The 22,525-nt window shown below is 36.1% G+C and overlaps 1 protein-coding gene across 1 annotated transcript in view; it reads left to right on the forward strand.

Moving 5' to 3' along the window:
* LOC129248014 (protein bunched, class 1/class 3/D/E isoforms-like) overlaps positions 1–22,525 on the forward strand; it is a 153,122-nt gene that overhangs the window by 16,449 nt on the left and 114,148 nt on the right. The window lies entirely within an intron of this gene.

Here is a 22,525-nt window from a genome sequence, read left to right on the forward strand (position 1 = left end):
ATAATCCAACTTTGTTTTACTAAATACAAATAAAATTGTTTTGAGTGATGGAAATCTTTAGTTTGAGCTTTACGCGCTCCCTTACTTGTATTTTTGTTGCTGCAGCTGTCTAGTTTGCAAGTGACAAATATGGTATGATTGACGTACAACTTCGTTTGCAAAATTTATAATAGCACTCATTGGTCTTCTACAAAAAAAAAAAATAGATAAAAAAATGCGGCATATAGGCTCTAAAAGACCCTCTACCTAGCAATGCAAGTTCGGCCAAAATCGGTTCAACCGTTTCGGTGATTACACCAGATAAACAGAGAAACAGGCGGACAAGCAAAAACTAAAATTTGCTTTGGTTTCATTCCAGTAAGCGTATAAACCCTAAAAAGCCTTTGTTTAAAACACTGCAATTTTATATATGTGAATGTATAGGTTAATTTTTCTCCTCTTTTCGACAGCCAGTCACGCGTGCTATGCTACTTTTTGCCGTCAAATTATACAATATTACATTTTTATTTTGCTATTTTTGCAAATTTTTTTTCCCAGGGGACCCGTTCGCGTTTGCTCTGATCATTTTTCTAATTGATTTAATTGCTTTCGCTATTGTTGGTAATTAAATTTATTGCAGATTCAAGCAGTGTTAGCTGTGAGGAAGCAGTTTCTTTAATTCATCAATCACGTAGCGTGAAAATTTAGAAAATATATTGCAGAATAGAAATTTCTGGCATTTTTCGGAATTTAAAATACACACTTAAATGCGCAGCAAAGATCATTTTCTATTTCTTTCCTATTTTACATACCTACTATTTTAAGCTGCTAAATTTGTAGCTCTTTCTATTCATTGTAAGATTTTGATTGCGCTTCTTTGGCTGTGACAGCAAATTATTTATATGCATTGTCGTTGCTCAGAGTTTCTGATAATTTATTAAAGTCGACTTGATTATTGTTGTTTCTCAAACCTGTTTTCATCAATTTTAAACTCCGCCTTCAAGTCATGATGCAATTTAGCTCCCACATCCCTCTTCATCGTTCGAATTATTGACTGTTAATTAATTTCTTTGCTACATTACAAATGGCTCTACATCTAAGGTGCATCTCTCTGCCAATTTGGCTTCTCGCTTTTGCGCGAAATGACAAATAAAAATGATTTATTCATCTTCATTATTTCATTCAGCTTCCTTCGAGTATGTGTGCACACGTAAATTATGCATAAATTTCATTGAAACTTGTCTCCTCTGCCCACGGTGTTATGCGTGCGTTTTGTTTTTCTATTCGTAATTTTCTCTCCTTGTTCAACAATTTAAGCCCGAAATTTGCATACAATCGTTCGAGTAGCATCTTTGCAAACCGAAATCGCGTTGGATCGAAAACTGTTCAACTGTTTTCTACCGCCCTACCTCACTGGAACACTTCTCAAATACTGATGAGCACAAAGAAGATGCCGAAATGTGGTTAAATTGAAGATTTTTGCTTTACTTTCTAAATCTGAAACTCTACACCAAACTGTCACTTGGCTGAATAGCCACAACGTTTAGAACGCGTGATGGGGCAGTTTAAGCTGAAAGCCTATTTTATATGTGCGAGCAGAATCCACTTCTCCGAATCTAAACTCACAAAAGCCACAGCATGTCAGTTTTTCGATTTAAGTCCAGAAATTAAAATGTTTGGATATATAAATAGTACTAAGTGACATCATGAGATGTTTTTAATATGCTAGCAATATCTCAAAGCACAAACCGACACCTTCTAAACTTAATTTAAAATGTAAAAAAAAATGTGTATGTCTCTTTGAGATATCGTCTATTGTATTTACAGTATTGAATTCGAGTAAAGAGACTGACAAAAAAAAGAAATCAAGTGACAAAAAGTAAATAAGGTTAGGCTAAGTTAGTTTTTAGCGAGCACTCAGACTCATAGTCCTTTATGATCCCGCATAGGAACTTGACTCGATGCCTCTAAAACTAATGTGAACTTTTCAAAAACTTTAAAAGATCTCTGATATCTCTGCTTAGTGATCTCTCTCTACATCGCTGATATCTTCTAACTTGTTAAAGGATTTTCTACGTTAGGTGGTCGACCCTTACTCTTCCTCATCTAGACAACTTCTGAAGAAATCGTGTCACTACTAGGCTAGCCACGGGGAGTTTCTGCCTATAAGACGGTGGGGGTTATGTAATATAATATTTTAATTGTGAATAAATCTATAGAAGTTAGTTGACATAAGGCGTTCACAGTTCAATTGAGCTAAGAAAAAAATATTTATAACCATCAAAACCTCACGGTACCAATGATATGCAAGCCACTTCAATATGCCTACAAACACGTGGGATGGGCTTAATCATTTCAGCAATAGAATGCGCTCCTCACTTTTCTATTACACATAAACAATTTAAAGAAATTTTGAGTACTTTTTTTTGTGCAACAATTTTTAGCAGGTGGTGTTTTTAATGTAAAACGTATGTATAAGTACATCCATGCCTCATAAATCCAAAAGATCGACAATCTGACAATACTATAATCGATAGATAAATCTGTCAACTTATTGGCTGTCTGAGCTTAAAAAATTCCAGATTTGATTGATTTTACGATAATGGTTTTACACTAATAGAAATTTCATCACCGCTGAAGCGTATGCCGATCTGTTATCAGATCACTCACCACTGCAATCGAAAGCGAAATTGTGAGCGTCAAAAATTGAGCGAGTAACTCCGGCTGCTACGTCACTGGGGATTCGCCAGCAGAACTTTCCCCGCTCATTTGACACGTATTCACACACTCGTCCAATCAGTCGTTGTTCAGAGAGCAACTAAGCAACATGAGGGCTGACTGTTGATTTTTTTTCATCAGCACAATTTCAGGTTTTTATGAACAAACCGTTGTCATGATCCCGATTACATCAGCCAATCAGCTGATTCTTTCAACATTTCAGAGATAATGGCAAACCTTCAGATCTCCTGTCGCAATGCTTGAATTAAAAAAATTATATGAGAAGAATTACATAATTTTAATGTCTACCATGAGTACAACTTCAGGTAGAATTCGCCAAACAGTCAATTCATAAATGCCTAATTATTGGGAACGTCGAGATATCGAAGTTGAAGGTTGTTAACAACACTTTGCGATGCTACATCAGCAATATGCTTAACAGAACATCCAGTTTTTGGTCTTCCAGACCCTTTTCTGTCCCCGGAAGAACCAGTTCCTGGAAATTTTTTCACCAACCTTTCAATTGTCGACTCATTCGGGCGTTTATTTCCCCCAAACAAAAATAACGAATTTTAGGACTTGTTGCTTTTAAAAATTGACCGTTTTCACAATAAGTGTCAATAAGTTTAAATGTACCGATTTCCTAACATCTAGGCATCACTACCAAAATACTCTTTACTGTTTAAATAACCCAATTTCACTATTTTTCTTACCACAAAACTGTACTAAAATTTGTATATTTTCGCAAAGTATGGAAAACCGTCGTCATTCAGACCAGTCAGCTTACTGTTTTGCCCTTCGAAACTTTTTGAAAAACTACTTCTATCTAAACTTCCTCAATAGTTATGACGTCATACCAACATATCAGTTGGATTTCGTGAGAAACCCGGAACTGTCATAAAGGTTCATCGCTTTACCAATGAGATAAGAAATACATTTTAACAAAAAGTGTACGGCTCGGCAATCTGTATTTGACCAAGCAGTTACAATGATTGGCTTGAAAAGCTTTTACACAAAATTAGCAAATTACCACCTTCCAATCTCGAGAGGATCTTCAACGCGCACCTCTGAAAACGGGTAATAACAGCACTTTGTTATACGGACACAAATCTCGTCCACTCCAATGAAGTGCAAGTCTGGAAAATGTATGACGTTATCCTCTACATAGCCCATCATAATCGTTTTAATTCAAAACCAGTTTAATGTGTAAATAATGACGCACTTTCCACTTTGTTTTTTTTTTTGTTGCCACAATCAACACCCCGTTGCTAACAGTACTCATTACTGAAACATTGCCGACAAGACCTTTAATTTGCTTTATGACTCAATGCAAATGATTTGTGTATTCCACAAACATTTATTTAAGGTTTATCTGGATATCTACTTATACATACATCGGTATGTATCGGTACAAAAATATGTTTCGGAAATATTTAACTTTACATCATCACCAGAGTTAATGTTGAAATCTGACGACACTGAAGTAAGAAGAAAAAAGGCACTGAAGTAAATGCTGCCGGACTGCTTGCGATGGCATTAGTGACGTTGTCGGAGTTCAGTCACTTGCTTGTGTCTGCCTTTACTCATTCGCACACACCTAATCTAATTTACAAGCGGAAGTGAAAATTTGCTTTCTTGACTGCCAATGTAACATAATGTGCCCGTGCCTGGCTTCATTTATTAAATTAGCTATACTTTGAACTACTTAAATTATGACTGCAGATACTCGTAATACATTTTATAGGGCAGTAAAAGTTATTGACTGTCAAGGCGATTGATGTTGACAGGCGCTGGCCCGAAGGAGGTTAGTAAAAAAAAGCAAAATAAATGACTTTTAGAGGTAATAATTTTCCAAGGGCACACCTGATCACTTTCCACGTTTTCCAACGATTTTCTGCTGCTCCTTTTGTTCGCGGTATTTCCTTGCCTACTGGTCCTACTGCCGGCCCTCAATATCATGGCAGCAATTAAAATTGACGATTGTGCAAATACATAAAATAAACGCCTATATGGCTTGCAACAGTAAAGGGAGAAAAATACGAGCTTTTTTGTTGATTGGCGGCTACTGTAAACAACAAAATAATGCGAGCATCTGGTAGCGCCAAGGTGGCCTACTATATAGCGCGGCGCTCCTCCTTATATATGTATATAACTATATATGCGCAAATACATATATTTTATTATAATCTACTTAGCAACTGGTCAGTTGTAATTGTTTGCAATATGCTTAATAAACTTAGTAATATTTATCTCGTACAGCTCTACACTCAATCTCCTCTGCCCGATAGTCTTGCTCTGGCTGCACTGTAAATGCTTCTCAGTCTACCCCTTTGAATAGTCGGCCGATTGAAAATCCAGTTCACTGCTTGTCAGCCGTCTATCACGTGTCTACTTGACCAACACATATGAATGTGTGTCTGTATCTATGAGTATAAGCTCAAGCAAGTGTATGAGTATTTGTACGCATTGTCCTTCAGTTGTGTGGCTTGCAATGGCGCGTTGTTGCTTATTTATTGTAAAATTTATAGCATGTTTTTGTTTTTTTGCCCATAAAAGGAGGTTATCAATTTTATTGAAAGTTTTCCATAAGTACTCGTCTGAAGGAATACAATGTCAGAAGCTTTCATGAGAAATGAAGCCGTTTCAATTAGTCAACCGAAATTTTTCAAACTCGAACACAGCATTCAGATGTGTAATGACAGAATACGTAAAACAGATATATAGACGTAGTTATGCGCCTCTCATTGTTTTTGTTATTGTTTTTTGTAATTTTTAATTAGATGTTTAATGAAAAAGCTATTGAAATCTCGCGTTACACAAAATCTATAGTCAGATTTCCTTGACACTTTTATGAGCTTTCTAGTATTATGGTAATCTGGCATGGGAAAATGACAATCTTCCTTTTAACACCAACCGACACATCATCCAAGTAAGGCAATCCTGTGCTCTGCCCCGTGACACTTTGTCAGTCTTGACTTAGCAATGTGGTTTCTGCGTTCTTCCTCTCATCTGTCTCCACGTTCTTGTTGTTATTGGGAGGCACGTAATTAGCGTCTAATGCCGTTGTTTTAGTGGTTGAGTTTTCAAGGTACCTATTTCCTGTGACCACTTCGTTGTGTCTAGGAAGAAAAGAAGACACCTTAATTTGAAGCTTGAGATTTCGTCCATGTTGCTGAGGAATAATGTCCCAAAAGCTCCTAATCTCGCACTTGATAAACCCGGACAATTTGCAAAGAGAGTGAACAGGAGCTTACTTCTCCTCTGCATCTCTATAACCGGAACATAAATTGGTGTGTGCTATGCTTAACAACGCCGCGTGCTTCCCTATATTTCACTGGCCTGTGAGAGCTGCGGTTAGTCATAAGCTGTTGGGTCGTTCTTACCCAACCATTTTTGTGCTCTGTGATACGTTTTTTGTCTTACAAGGTCTTGCTAGACTAGACATGATACAGATAGGTACTCCATGCCATCGTCTAGAGAGTCTCCACTTCAACCCTAGTCTGGCTGAAGGCAGCTTCTGGTGGTTCCCCTTCGGGTAATACTAAAGAGGATCATAGTTTAGTAAACTTATCCGCCTTCTAGTTACCTTCAATGTTCCTGTAGCCTGATTCCCATTGTAGAGTGATATCGACCCATTGACAGCGCGAACTGAGTTCTTCTATACACTGCATTAGAACTTTTGATAATATATTGTTGGAGCTTACCGCCTCTATAGCAGCCTGACTAACCGTGAAGACAGCTCTCTAGGCTCCAACTTGCATGGTGCCGCTGATGGCTTTGCAGGCTTCCCTGATCGTTAGCCTGGAATTCACTAACATTATCTTAAAAGAATATCCGCCTCCATAAAGTGACTAGGCCATATAAACCTGTACATGTTTTTAGAGGTAATTCAGAAATGCTCAAAATTGCGCGCAACAATAAGCTGCAAGGAGTCTGTCAAACTTCGGGGAGCAATTTGTGGAATATTTATGCTGTCACAACAACAACAATATTTTATTATTTAAAGGAGCTCCTCAAATCCTTCAGGCTGAGTCCAAAAAAAAAACAAAATTGCGACTTTCCAGCTCATTTGCTATCCTTCGTCTGTCGCAACACCTTTATTCTTCTTCTTTCTTAGCATGGCAGTCCTGAGTATCCCACTGCTTGCACAACACATTTCAGCTTCGTAAAATAATTTAGCTATTGCATTCAGTGGCTCATTAAACAACTTAGAAGTATAATAACTAAAGAGTCAAGAAATATAGTAACTATAAGAATTTAAAATCGTTATTAGTTTCCTCTTTAAAAGGGTTGACATTTGCGCTTTCTCAATTGCATTGGTAATTTTCTTCATATGTTTTACTCCTCTACCTATACTGTATTTGTTTACACGTTCTCAATCCGCTTTGCATCATACATTTGCATTATGATTTTCTATTATTGTAGAACGTTTGCGATAAGACTCGCTTATTTAATTCCAATTATAATTGGAATTGCTATTGTCGTAGTTATGGTTCGTTTCAACGCAGTGACTCGTTGTTGTTCTTTGTTTGCATGGCGCCAAAGTTCCTCTTATCAGCAAATACTCACCACCAACCGAACTCCGTATCAATTACAAGCCAATATTTTCATATTTCATTTCTTTTTTTTTTTGCAAAAACCATTGCTATAAATTCCTTGCCATTAAACAGCACTGCTCTTGGCAGAATTCTTTGTTTTTTCTGCTTTCCTTGTACGTGACTATACAAATATACAAAATCCGGCATATGTCACGTCCACAGAAGGAAACCCACAATGCAAAATTGCACTTACCGTGAATTTCTAGTGGGTGTTAATTTTCAAATTTTGAATTCAAAACATAAGAGCCTGAAGAAGATTTTTAACAAGAAATTTCGTATGCTGCTTTTGCGCTTTTGTTTTGTTTTTTGAGCGCATCAAAACACTTGAATAGATTATTATTATTTTAGTACCTTTAGAGGGATCTGAAATGAATACCCGTTTTAATATGCAGTCTACATTCTAAATGCTTAAATTAATAAAAAAATGTACATAGACTCTATTTATAACGAGGCAGACAGAGAAATTTCTGAAAAGCTCGCTTTGCTATGTTTATTGAGCTGGAATCTGTTTTCTAAATATTGTTCAATATTTAGCCATACCCATATAAACCAGGCTTTCAACCTTTATACAAAGTTTAGAAAATTCAATATACTTTCATCTAAATTTTGCACTCAATCGAGGACGCAGTCACATGGCCCATGCAATTTTGGTAGAAAACGCGCAAGTTTTCAGCGGCTCACAAATCACTTGGATTTTTAATATTTTTTTTTCTGACGGTTTTTTTATACTTCATTCCATATTAAAATAATTTTTTTGTAGAAGAAATGGCACAACATCGCTAAAAAAACTAGAAAGATTCAACTCTAGTTTATGTAAATTACACCTGTTATATGAAAAAAAAAAAAAACAAAAAACTATTGACACCAAAAAAAAAAATGTTAATATTCACGCCATTTTTTACCTACAAAATCACGCAAAGAGCAAATCTAAAGCTCTTTTTTTATACAAAAATTCAACAGGCTATTCTTTTATAATATAAAAATGGAAATTAAAAAAAGAAAACTAATCATAACCATCGAGATTACTTTCTTTGGAGCTACTTGAAATCGGGGCCTTATGCCACAAAGCCTCAGAGAATTGTAGTCCTTCAGGGAAATATTCGACAGGAATTTGAACAGTTATCAGCGCAAATCTTGCAGAAAGTCGTTGAAAATGCGATAAAACGGGCACAAATGTGTATCAACACTGGCGAGACAGCGACTTGATGGATATCATTTTTTCCACTTAATAGAAAAATTGTAAAGCTTCACAAAAGGATTTCCATCACTCAAAATTACTTTCCTCTCTCTCTCTCTCTCTACTCTAGCAGACTGGCTCCTCCACGGCTTGTTTTGTTGACTCCAAGTTTCTGTCCCTGGTCCACTTTTGTTTAGTGTTTTTAGGAATGATATATTCTCTGTGTATTAGTATGTCAATGTCCATCGAAAATGAATTTTCCGTATTGCCATTGGCGAAAAAATTACATTCACTTCGCCAATACCGGCAAAATTTGGCTACTGTTTATTCTGTTCGCATTGAATAAATGGAAAGGGCGTAAGTGCATTTTAATCTTATGTAAAGAATATACATAAATATACTGGATAAATGTCTGCTACTTATTTGTTGCTCGTATTCTTCGGTCATTTCTCTTGATAAGTACTACAAATTTCGCTTTTCTCCTTTAAAATAATTGAAACTGTGGGTTGAGCAAGACCCAATTGAAATTCATTCCCCACAGTTGTTCGTAACTGCCATGTGCATAAAATATTAGGGCACAATAAAATTTTAACATTGGCGTTATGGATGATGATTGGTGGCACTGAAACGAAAAACAAGCATTTTTGTAACAAAAAATAGAAATTCAGGGTTAACATTAAATTGGCAGTTCCAACGCATTCTAACCAAGTTTATAAAAAAAATTAAAAGAAAAACTGCATTGACAAACTTTGCAAATAAAAAGTTGTAACTAATATTTAGTTGAATTTCCCAATTTTTGTCCTACGGCAGCCCATTGAGTCCACCATTTGCTCACAATTTCCCAAAGTTGTTGATTGTTACTCGGTTTGGCATTGTGCACAGCTCTCTTTTGGTCCCCCAATAGATTTTCTATAGGAATGAGGTCAGGGCTGACCCTTCTATAACCTCAATTTTATTTGCGCGAAACTAATCCTTGGCCTTCCGACTCGTATGTCTAGGATCATTATCTTGCTAGTAGACCCATTTTATTAGTATTTCCTCTGTGCGATACAGCAAAATAACATTCTGGATTATTTCCACATAAATATTGGTGTCCATTATGTCATTAATTTTGTGTATGGGGCCTGCGCGCCATAATATGAGAAACATCACCGCACCATTATTTTTCAGCCACCAAGTTTAATGGTTTTTAGAGTGTATTGTGGCTGATTTTCAGTGCCCGGTGGACGTCTAACATATGGTCGTGAACCGGTGCCGCCTTACAAATATATTTTGAACTCGTCGGCCCATAAAATTACGCCACATGTTCATTGCATGTTTTCTTGCAAATTCCAAATGTCTTGCCTTATGTTTTGGTGTCAGGAATGGCTTTTGTCGTGGACTGCGAGCTGTATGTCCAGCTTCCCTTACTCTTCTGCGTGCAGTCATGTCATAAACATTTAAGGTCTCCTCTTTTTTAATTTCTATGGCTGCTTTCTTGGGATTATTGGAGCAACTCACAATTCTGCAATCGTCTCGCTGGGAAGTTTTTCCTCCTCTTTTTTCCAGCTTTTCCATAAATTTCATTGTATTTGAAATCATTTTTGCTGAGCATGAAAGAATATTTTGTATTTCTGTGTAGGATCTTCCATCTGCTCTCCATTTTAGAATCTGCTTTCGTTTTTTTGTGCTGCAGTGTTTCGCTCCACCCACCATAGTAAAAATATAAGAAATATATGCATAACACTCAACAAAATTTGAAAAAGAAAAAATTAAAAATTAGAAAAACGTAATTTCGTTTAAATATGTGCAAAATTTTATCAATATTCCTTGTAAAACTTTAAAAAACCGAAGTCACTGCTATTTCAAGATAAACTGCACACATCTGAAATTCCTCTATCCTTCGTAGATATTTGGTATTGAAATTTTCTTTAGTATGATTTATAGGGAAAAAATAAATGACTTCCAAATAATTTGTTAAGGGTACTCCTATTTTCATGGTCACAGCAGTAGTTAGTTTTAGATTTGCCTTGTATAATAATATTTGATTTTGAATTTTGCAACTTTCAACCATTTGCTGTATTGAAAAAGTCTATCAGATACAGCCTCATTTTTAGTAATAAAATAAAATAATTTAAATAAATAAACAAAGTCTTTAGTGCTCTCGTGCAATTTTTACTTGTACCATTTAAAATTAAATTAATTAATTAAAATTTAAAACCGTTAGTTACACTCCACTAAAAATGTCCGGGTTTGGGAGCTAGAAGACTAAGGTCACTGGGAGCTCCTTTCTTCGACAGCCTGGGGCAGTGCGCCAACCTAAATCCAACCTAAATCTTCTCCATTATATCAACAGCTCTGATTGGCTGTAGATATCTGTCTGTTGGAGGTCTCATAATGGGATCAAAACGGCGCTTTAGTGCTACTACGTGTACTTCAACCATTTCACCTACCTACCTACCTACACTCCATCCATGACACGACTATTAAATTGCAATAGAAAGTAAACCCACTCTCGATGAAGTTTTATGGTTGTTTCCTTAACCCAAATCCCAAATACAAATGTGAGCGCCTTTTGATTTTATTGTCTCTAATTTCCCCATTCTTTTTTTTATTAGTTTCCATTATTTTTTATATTCTCTATTAATTGCACTAATGTTTATGGCCAACAACTTGACAACAAACGACGTCACCGGTTTCGTTCCACGCGCTTACATACCAAATGCGCTTACTAGAAAAGGCACAGCAGCAGCAACATCAGCCAGTCTCGAATTTGGCTCGGGCAGTTAGTGGCGGCTGATTGTGTAATACTTTTGAATAGTCGTAGAGATAAAACGACAAACAGCTCGCTTTTGGCATTTATGCATCTGCGGGTTGCTATTTTCATAACAATTTTGAATTTTTGGTTTTTTCAGTTTTATTGTGGTAAAAATTAATTCAACCACAGGTGCCATGTGTATACAGAAGTTCGCTCATAAATAGTCGAATTTGTTTGCTGCGGAATTGAAAATTGTCCAGCGCAACCTGAGGCAAATGCAACCTACTTTGCCTGCCTAACAAAGTGTAATTCTCTATTTTCTTATAATTTTTTGTTCATTTCCCCCGCGCTTGCTGCGCTTTGACAGCTATTTCCAGGAGGGAGTACCGTCGCAATTTCGATTGTCTTACGACGCCGCACTGGCACTGGTATTGTCTTTGTTCACAAGCATTGTTCGCCGATTTGTTTCCTATTACCACAAAATATGTAAGTGGCTGGCAAATGAATGTGCATATTTTTTATTTCTTACCATTAGCAGCTGTTGCCAGTTTGTTAGCGGCAACAATATGGCAACTGAGTAGTGTGTGCAGCAGCAGGCTTGTTAATTCCGTCAGCGCGTTTATCTCTCAACAAATGGTTGTCGCGATTACTTATCTACAACATTATTTTCTGTTGCTGTTGCAATTATTTTTATTGCAGATATCAGGTGCTGCTGCTTGCTATTGGAATTGCCATTAATTGTAAATTTCAAACACTCAGTACGACGCTTTGCATCAAGCCGCGCTCGGCGATTGTGTAAACGTGCGCATATAATTGCAATGAATTATTTTTATAGCTGTTTTTTTTTTCTTTTATGCACTAACATATGTTACTGCCAATAGGTGGACTAAAAACAAAAGTCAAATGGCTGACAATACATGTAACCTCTTTGAACCAAGTGAAATTTAGTTTTTCAACTTCTTTTCATTTTTCAAATAAAAGCAATTATTATTTTAACGCTTGAAAAATAAATTTCGTAAATTCAAATCACTTTTCTGCAACGTTTCACAATATTTCCTCTCGAAAAGTGCACAAATTATTTCTTACGTGAAATTTAAAACTTTGTGATTTTTTTATACCACTTAATTGAGGTTGGATATGTGAGTATGTACATGTTTTTAAAAATATATGAGACAATACTATCAATCAGGATTGCTGATGTTTTTAAACAATAATTTAATATAAAAATAGTTAAACATTTAAAGAGGGCCGTTAAATTTTGACCAGCCGTTTTGCGAAATACCCAGAAATATGTATAGGTATGTATTAGGGTGGTCCAAGATCCTATGGTAAAAACTCAAGTTGGATGTAAAAGCCAAGGGACCCCCCAATTCTTTTCTATTTGATATAAGAAGTAAAGAGCTAAATTTTCAAGGTCATAAGTCACTTGGAAGGCAGTGCTCAACGCTGTTTGTTGTAGGAAGTTGGTTCTTCTTTGTTAAAGGTTCTAAGTCCTTAACACCAATTAAGTAAACACTGTCCGCCTGACGCGTCTTAAGAGCAGTCATTTTGATTGAAATATAGTTCAAACCTGAAACAAAAAAAGGCGTTAATTACCCGAAAGTATGAGTTTTTTATAGAAATTTATGAAAACTAAACGTTGTTGAGCACTGCCTTCTATATGTTCTAGGGTGCTAAGATTTTGCATAGATTATTATTTTATTAGATGTAACAAAATGAGAGGGTCCCTAGGTGTCTAAAAAAAACTTGAGTTTTTTGGACCACCCTAGTATGTATGCAGATTCTCCATATCAGATTACCTGTGGTGTCTCTAGACATTGCAGGCAAAGCTGCAGCTACACATGCCACAATCAGACTTAGAGACTCAGGCTACAAGCTTGATCTCAATCATGAAGATTAATATCTACTCCGAAAGTCAAACGGCAATCAGAGCTCTTGCCTTGATGATGGGGCACTCGAAATTGGTTGGGAATGCCTGACTTCACTTTCGATTGCATCCGAATTCATTTGGGTACCTGGTCATAGCGGCATCGCAAGAAACTGCGGGGCAGATAAGTTGGCTAGGCAGGGGACCTGTGAGGTAGTTACCACTCGAAACGAGAGGATTGGAATCCCATTGGCTACCTGCGGTTTGGTCCTGGAGAGGTGGGCTTGGCGGTAACTTAGCGCGCTGGGCAAGTACACAGTGGATTGTAGCCGCTCGAGGGATCTCTTGAGGTAACAAAATCTCAGCTCTCGAATTTCGTGGATGCTCTTACAGGACATTGGCCGTGTGGTATTCATGCTGTGAGGCTCGGCACTACTTCGAGTCCTTTTTGCGTCAGTTGCATGCCGGATGAGATGGAATAATCTCAGTACTTTCTTTTAAGATTTAAGCATATTGGCTCTCATCTCCTTGCCAAACCTGTTGATATAGCAGGCATTGATATTAAAAACCTGATGTATTTCATCACTAGTACGAAGCGGCTAACACCACCGTAAATCAGTCATCGTTCGGTTGTCTTCAACAAATAAACATCCTCCCTCCTTCTCCCTACTTTCTTAGCCTTCTCATCTGTTTTAGAGAATAATGTCTCTCACTATGGGCAACCATTTCAAGCTAATCTAACCTAACCATATCAGATGCTCAGAATCCCAAATCATACCGCCAGAATGGATACCATACGAATCGATATCTTATTTCTTAAAAAATTATCCCTCTTAAGTGACAAAAGTTTGTTGATTCCCAAACATCAACCAATGAACCGATGAAGTAACCAATATCCACACAATAAATGCTAAGGTGCCTCAAGGCTCCATCCCTCCCATATTATACCTATTATTCACGCTTGATCTGCCTGCCTCATCAGGTGCCCTAATCGGACGAGTTGCTGCTGATACAGCTGCTCTGGTTGTAGAAAAGTCGCGAACAAAGCATCTCTAAAACTGCAAAAATGTCTTCCAATGGCTATAAAATTGAGGAATTAAAGCGAATGAGACTAAATCGGTTTAAGTAACATTTACAATCCGACGTAAGCACTGCCCTTCAGTATAGCTCAATGGCAATCAAAGGAAACTAAGTATTCAGGCATTCATATGGACTCAAAACTCACTTTGAAAATTCACATCCTCACTGAAAGAAAGTTTTTGGGTTTAAAACTTTAAACCGAAAACTATGTTTGAAATCCCTATCTTGCTGGAGAACCAAAGCAAGCGGGGATATTATCTTATTTATAATTTAGTGTTATGTTGTTTCAAGATTTCCGTATACATAATTGCAGTAATATTGTTTTGAATTTATGCGAGGATCCATTGAAAAGTCCGTGCAAAGCCAGAGAGGTGACACTAGTGATTGGTAAGAACGCACACCAAGTTTCAGCCAGGTCGGTTTTTTCATATGTTTGGCATTCGTTTTAATCCAGGAAGTCGAGTGATTTTCCTTTTCCATCACGACAACACACCGCCTAGCTCAAACCTCAGCAGTTGGCGTCGCGAAATTAATGGAAATAGGGTTCCAAATCTTTTCATTGATTTTCAAAGCTTAGAAATTTTATTCAAATGTTACTAGACAACAACCATTTTGCCTTTCTTTTTCGTACATTTGATTTGCATCAAACTATTAACTAACCATAAAAAAAAATTTCCTAAAGTTGCCTTCGAACAAGTTGGGCCATATTTACACCCTAATTTGCTTTGATTTGTGCTCTGATTTCAGTCGAGATAGAAAAATTGTCTGCCTTATTCAACCTGACCAATTTTCCGTCATCATCCGAATAGAACGGCTTGCTGGGCTTACTTCGCGGTAAATTCTGAAATGCACCATTTTTATTAAAATATGCGATTACGCTATTAACATTTCCTCTAAAAAAGCTCGAATGTTCTGTTATTTGCAAATTTTGGAGTTAATCCCGTATGATCTGCCTTTCCTCCTGCTCTTTTCCATGGATTAATAATTAAAAAAATTGCCTGCGTGTGTCATACAATCGCTAAAGATAATTAATTAAAGCTAAAAATATAAGTGCAAATAACCAATTTACGGTTTTCAAATAGGTTTACTTCATTATGTAAGCACAAACTTTTTGATCTTTTACGAAACGAACTCACTTAACCACAAAGCATGAAATGAACTTTGAAAAAGGCGAGCCAAGAAGCACCGAGAGATTGGTGATTCCTGAAACCCATTGTATTCGAAGCTATGGAAAGTAAAGGGGTATGATAGTCAAGGAGGAGAGGAGGGAAGTGCCAGAGGTAGAATAGAGATAGAGACAGATATAGCTAGTCCTACGAGAATTCTCCATATTCTTTGGCAAATCTGAAAATATCCTCCAGTTTGAGAGAACGAATTTTACTTATTCTCATGACATCGGAACCCAAAATTCGTAGTCTTGCTCTAGCAAAGGTAGGACACGCACAGAAAAAATGCTTAGTGCTATCCGGCTCCTCTAATCAAGACAAGCAAATCGGGTCCTGAATGATTCCAGTGGTGGTCCTATGCTGACCCCATTAGGTGTGCCTTGTAATAATACCGACCATCAACCGAACGCCTTTTCTACCAAGTTTTAGAAGAAAGTTCAGCAGTTTTCTGTTCTGGCTTGTCACAAAAGACAGTTCTGCAAATCACTGATTCAATTCATAATGCCTGTTGAACTGATTCCGATTATTGGCTCAGGTTCCTGTGGGATAACCGCTCATCCTCAGTGGGCCAATCCATCTGCAATTTCTTTTCGTTAAACACCGCGGTGCGCTGGAACCCAAACAAGTATCATACAAGCTTACACAAAGCATAGAAAATAGTAAATTTTTGGCGTGCAGTACTAAGCTATGCGAATCTATTTTTTTTTTTTCAATTTTACTTCCTCGGGCTTCCTTCCTGTCCGCGTATAATCACCGCGAGTTTATGGTACAACATTTTTAATAATTTTTAATATTTTCTTTGCTCGTTGCACTTTTAAGAAATTATTGATTGATTAAACACTCAAAAATATGTCAAAATAGTGTTGTTCTTTTTATAGTCCTCAGTAGAAAAAACCTCCTATTGGTTATATTTATACTCAACTTCACCGCTAAATCATTAAATTAATAAAGCACGCGTAAAGTTTAATGTTGCTCATACGCAGATACAACAAGACAACATCAAACCAGTATCTCAATTTCACTTTAATTCGCTAATAAAAAGTTGTATCAACAATTGCGAAAAGTTACTAAAAATAATCGCAAACGCGTGTGTGTGTATTGCGCGTGCAAGCAAGTATTTTATGTGAGCATGTGCATGTGTATGCGTGTGCTAAAAATATCCATTAATGTGGATGACAATGCATAACAATTTGCTTCAATTTTATTGTTTGCCTACAATTCAATTAAATTTATTGAAACAAATTTTGCTTAGCCATTCAGCAAACAGGCCGCGCAAAGCTGCCTTGTAAATCTTCAAATCGCAATTTTTTACATCATATTTTTTACATTTACCAGGGCTGCCTTTTATATTTTGCGTCCAATAATGAAAATGGATTTTATAGTTTTTTTTTCAAAATATTTTCCTTGAAAATCAAAACAGTTCTACATTTACTTGAACTAATGTTCAAAGCACTTTTGCCACTCAGAAAACCTCCAAAACTAGCTGTTTAAAGGCTTCAACAGCTTCTTCTCGTTGACCTCGAATTTTATTCTTGATGTTCGGAATCAAAAAGAAATTATTAGTTACCAAATTAAGGCGGCAAGGCGGATGATTTTATTTTATATTTTAAGTGCTCTCTTGTGTGAGCCGATACGGGAGGAATCATGTGATGGAATCATTAGGTCCCAAATCAGGGCTGTAAGACGGATGATCTATTAATTTAATATTTTGAATGCTCATGTGACAGCTCACATTGTCTTGATGAAGGAATTAATGACCCTTTAATTCGATCTTTTGAGTGCTCAAAACTCTCTTTTGTAAGCCGGTATGTACGAGCTCGTATTGGCTTGGTGAAAGATGATTCGTCTTCGGCAGTTGGATAAGCTTATGGCAAACAAATGAATGTTTATCATTCAGAATTGACTGTTTTAAGTGGCGCAGTTGCGACATGACTAGATTTTCCGAAAAAAGACTTTGCCATTTGCTTTGAGGCGCTTCTGCCACGCGCAACTTTTGTTGGACTAAGCTCTTCTTGGAATACTCATACAGTCGATTGCTGATTTTCTTCCGGTTCAAATGCATATAGATCCAATTTTCGTGCTTCAAACCACCGCGGCTGAAATTACCCAACATTTCTTTACACCAACCGGCACGAGTCCTTTTTTGGGCAATTGTCAAATAATACGGTATCAGAAATCTTCTTGAGAACTAAATGTTCATGCAATATTGAATGTATGCTTGGCGCACTAATGCGTGAGGATGCCTCTGTCTTGCGATGCGTCACATTACGATCTTGCGTTATTAGTAGACGTACAGCATCGATTCTCTCTGGCACAACAGCCGAGTTGGGACCTTTTCGGCCTTCACGAAATTCATCGTGCGACTTCCACCGTGTACCAACGTAGGGTTTTGCAGTAGCTAAGTTTGGTGCTTCAACGTCAAAAATCGAAGTAAGTTGATCAAAGCACTGCTATCTCGATAATCCATGTCGAAAATCGTGATAAATCATCGCGTGAAAATTGTCACGAATCAATTCAATCTTTTGGGCGAGATGAATTTTTCAACTTTCTGGAAAAAGAACAAACAATGCGGGCAAATGAAAACTTTACATGTGAGCTTATGCTATTATGCTAAAAAATACCAAACTTTTCGATAAAAAATATCAACTTACAGCTCATCACAAGTAGTTGTGCAACGATGCTAAATATAAAAGGCAACCCTCGTAGCATATTTTCGCTTACATTTGAAGAGCGTATTAAAATTGAAATAATAAAAGTGTTACTCACGTTTTTTTACGTTTGTTAAATTTCTTTAAATGGTGTATGCAGAGACTCAAAAATTAAAAAAAAAACAAATTCTGAGTAAAAAGTTTGAAAATTTTCCGAACTTTTACAAAGTTCGCAACTTTATATGGTTATTATTGTTGTAAAAACTATATTTTTATGAAATAATAATTGAAGTTGCAAAATAAATAAAAACTTATCAGTATGGGGTGCACACTTTCTTTTGACGTTGTCTGTACAGATATACAAACACGTATGGGTTGTAAGCTCTATTCGAGGTTAAGAATACATTTTCTTGAATACTAAAAAATAAATTTTAATTTAGAACAAACAGAACTTCGGTTTTAGCGTTTGAAACGTCTCCTTCGATTAAACGCCCTGCACTTCCTTAATTCCGTGCCGTTTATATTTGTTGCTCTCTCAGAATTTGGACGCAAAATTTTAGTCTGTTCACTCACTAATTCGCTTACTCGGCTATTGGATTGGCTTCCATAGCAAAAAGTTCTTATTCCAGTTATCTAACTCTTTTGAACTCGTTTTTTTAACCTGCCTGATTAAGCCAATTTGCCAGCCAATAAGCCTGATTTGTTCCAATTATTCCCACGTTTCCATTGTAGCTTTTGAACGGTGATACATAATTTTTCAGCTTTTTTTTCGGTTAGTATTGCAAATCAATTTGCCGTCAGTCGAGAATTTTATATCGGACTTAGTCTTGCAGCAACTACAAATTTCACGCTTTCTAGAAGTAGCAAATAAAATCGAATTAGAAATAGCATTATTTGAAAGGGCCACTAAGACCATGGATTTGTTCGTATTTCCGTCAGTAAGTGTAAGAAAGTAACTATAATGTAAGAACTCTTTCTGAAGTAATCTATTCCATTTGATGATGATTGACTTAGCCGAGAAAGTTGCTAGTTGCCGCAGATATTATGAAAATAATAATGTAAACATCTGATATGTATGTATATTTGCAAGATAGATTTGTTATGCGTTTTGCAGTGTAGCAGGCAATTAATTCATCAGCAGTTCATACGCCTGCTAACAGAGACGAAGCATAGAAATTATATATTAGCATATACATATCTTGTTGAATTCTAACAACTAAAAATTGTAAGTATTTTCTTCCATCCACTCTTTTCAGTATTTCAATTTTTTTTATTTGTTTGTTATATTATCTTGTTTTTATATCAATTTTTATTTTGCTTTAATTTTTTTATTAATTTTTTTTTTATTTATTTATTAATTTTTTTTTTTTTATTTATTTATTTATTTAATTTTTATTTATTTATTTATTTTTTTTTTATTTATTTTGTTTTTTTGTTTTTATTCATTTCATTAAATGTGTTTGAGTGCTTCTTCAAACACTGTTTACTTTCATTTAATATTTTGCTTATTTTATTACTAATAATGCTTTTGTTATGTTAGTAATCGAGTTCAACAACTGCCAAACTATTTCCCCACGTTGCGTAGCGTAGTTGAATTGTCAGTCAGCTGTTACAAAGCCAGTTCGTTTTCGATAATTCCTGGATAGCAACGCATAGCAGTTTACAAGTGAAGTTTAGGTATCTGCTATCGGCAGGATATATGGTGCTCACCTGTTTAACTCCATCTACCACAACATACATCCATAAGTATGCTGCTGAAAGTGTACCGCCATTAACGACAAGGCTTTGTCGCCGACACTTTTGCGATAGCACAACCAACAATCCGTAACAACAACAATTTTAATAATTCCCTTACTCCGTTTCAAACATAACGCATACTCTCGCTCTCACTTAACAGCGCTCACTTGACCACCAACCAGCAACATGGCCATCATCTTGCACAATATTGCATTGCAGTCACTCTCATCTATGTTACAGCAGATTTCGCATTTCTTAGCCTTATGTGTACATACTTCCGTCACTTGCCAGCACACATGCTGCTCAAAAGTGATTTCTAGGGTGTCTTTAGCATATTGTGTTTACAGCCTCACTTTTATGGAAGTTTGTATGTGTTTGTGCGTGCGCGCTCTTCAGCACATTGAATGGACGCTGAATTGCTGACATCGTTTTCATATCGGCCATATTGTTTTGAGTGAAATTTCATTTAACTTTACCTCCCGTGAAAGACGAAAATTACCTTTGGCTGCTATGTCAACCCATTGGAACGTGTGTTGTTGACTCGAACCGTCTCGCATGTTTATTCGTTGTTTACAGTTAAACGGCGATGATTTCCCTTTCTTCAAGTACACAAGCATAGCGAATGCGTTTCGCCTTGCCTTGATTTTAAATTTTATGCGCTTATTTACATTTTAACATTTACAATCAATAATCCCATTTTCAAGTCAGCTCTTCCGCAGAACTGACTGAAGTTCGTTAATTGTTAAACTTTTCATCTCTCTGTACGTTGAAAATTTAATGCTTTCATATTTGTTAGCTTTTTTCTATGAATCTAGTAAATGTTGGGCTAATATGACGATTCTCCTTCTAAGAGTCTATGCATATATGTACATATGTATGCGACTTTGATTGCTATGTTCAGATTATCATAATAAGCAAAATGTATTCCGCGCATGAATTTAAATTTGTAAACTTGTTTATTTATTCTAAATATGCCTTTGATTAATTTCAAAAAATGCCAATGTCGACCAGTTGTTACACCTTTTATACAACGTTATTTCTACGAAGATATACATATACGTATGTATGTATGGATGTGTACATATTTATATACATGTGTACATACATAACGCGCGTTTACTGGAGGCACTTCTTATTCCAAAATATCAAAGTATCCCTTTTAAAGATTTCGATTTTCTATCGCCTTTGAGTGAAAATAAATACACGTTTTTTCTAATCAGTTGCTCATATCTCTTTGAAATTTTCAGGCAGCATAAAGTAATAAAACGGGACAAATGTATGTATGTATGTAAGAATTGGAAATATAATACATTTATGTATATTTATATAAATGTAATTTACTTCTAAAAGATTTAAATTTAAAGTAGCGATGTATTTGCATTTATCTTTCAAAGTGACTAATTCAAGTATTTGTAGCTGTAAACACTACCCCACACGAGTGCACATACATACGCATGTGTATGTATTGTAAACCTGATGGCCTTTTAACGATCAAATATTTCTGAAGCGCTCTTATAGTAAAAAATCTGATATCCGGTCAATTAATACCACCTTGAGAAAAAAGTTCCCGGAATATATTTAGAAAATTCGAAGAACAACATCCTCAAAAGTGTTATTGTCGGCTTCAAAGTACTCGCAATCAACTGCAACGCACTTATGCCAGCGTTAGATCCAGCTTTTTTTGTCTTTGTCCATGATGTCTGGACACTAATTTGGCGGGCGCGTTTTAACCACAGATATGGGATCCTAACAAAAAATAGAACTCAAATCAATTAACTTAGAGTGTCACTTGGCGGTTTTTCCGGGAACTTTTTGATCAAAGTGGTATATACCAGCATAGATTAAATGATTAAATAAATACATATGCACATGTATCTTACTGAAATCTATCGGCACTAATATAACGAACACTTGTTCAGCTGTGGAAAATACATAAATAGGTTCATATTTGTTTATTCAACTTCAAAGAGTTACACAAAATCCCCATAATTTTAACAACAATCTTTACTGCCTCATAGACGAGGATTGGAGAGTTCTCTGTCAGAAACTTTGGCTATTATTATCTGAAGATAGTGTTGCTATTACTTTGCTTTCCAATCGAACGATTGCTGCACAAAGAAAAATTTTCTATAATCCAAATAAGAGGCAAGTGTCTTCTTCCTTTTCCTGATTAATACACTTTTTTTTCAGGACGCCAATGAATATAGAGAGTGTTTTTAACAGTTGACTCTCATAAGCGAAGGATTTTATTTATTTAGTTGCATGAAATATAATTAGAAATAATAAATAATTATATCGCAGAATTAAACTAACGAGCAACAAAGGCTATTGGGCCGATTATATTTCCCCCCTTTTTACCTACATACTAGTTCCCAACTTGCCTTGACTTGAGCTTCATTCCTTCGCTCTCTTCGCTGCTCAACCAACTGTAAGTGGGCTATTTACATACATACATATGAAATTGTCATTGATGTCGCAAGTAATGCCAATCAAGCTTCCAGTAAGCCACAGCAAGTGACAAGTTTTTAAATAACAAGAATACTAAGCCAATATGGCGAGTGGTCATAGTAAAAATTATCGCAGCTAAATTTCAGCTATGGTAAATAGCGTTTGTTGGATATAAAATGTTATTAAGCATAGTTGCAGTTTTTTCGTACATGCATATGTATGTATGCACATACAAACGTATTATATGGAATTTTTGTTTAAAGCAATCATAGTCCGTTACATTCATACATACATACGTCATTCTAAAAAGGTGAGTTAAGCTAAACTAGTACTCGCGATGAAGGAATAGGTGATGAGTAAAGTACAACCA

This window comes from Anastrepha obliqua, chromosome 5 (genome assembly GCF_027943255.1).
Source record: "Anastrepha obliqua isolate idAnaObli1 chromosome 5, idAnaObli1_1.0, whole genome shotgun sequence".
Taxonomy (NCBI): domain Eukaryota; kingdom Metazoa; phylum Arthropoda; class Insecta; order Diptera; family Tephritidae; genus Anastrepha; species Anastrepha obliqua.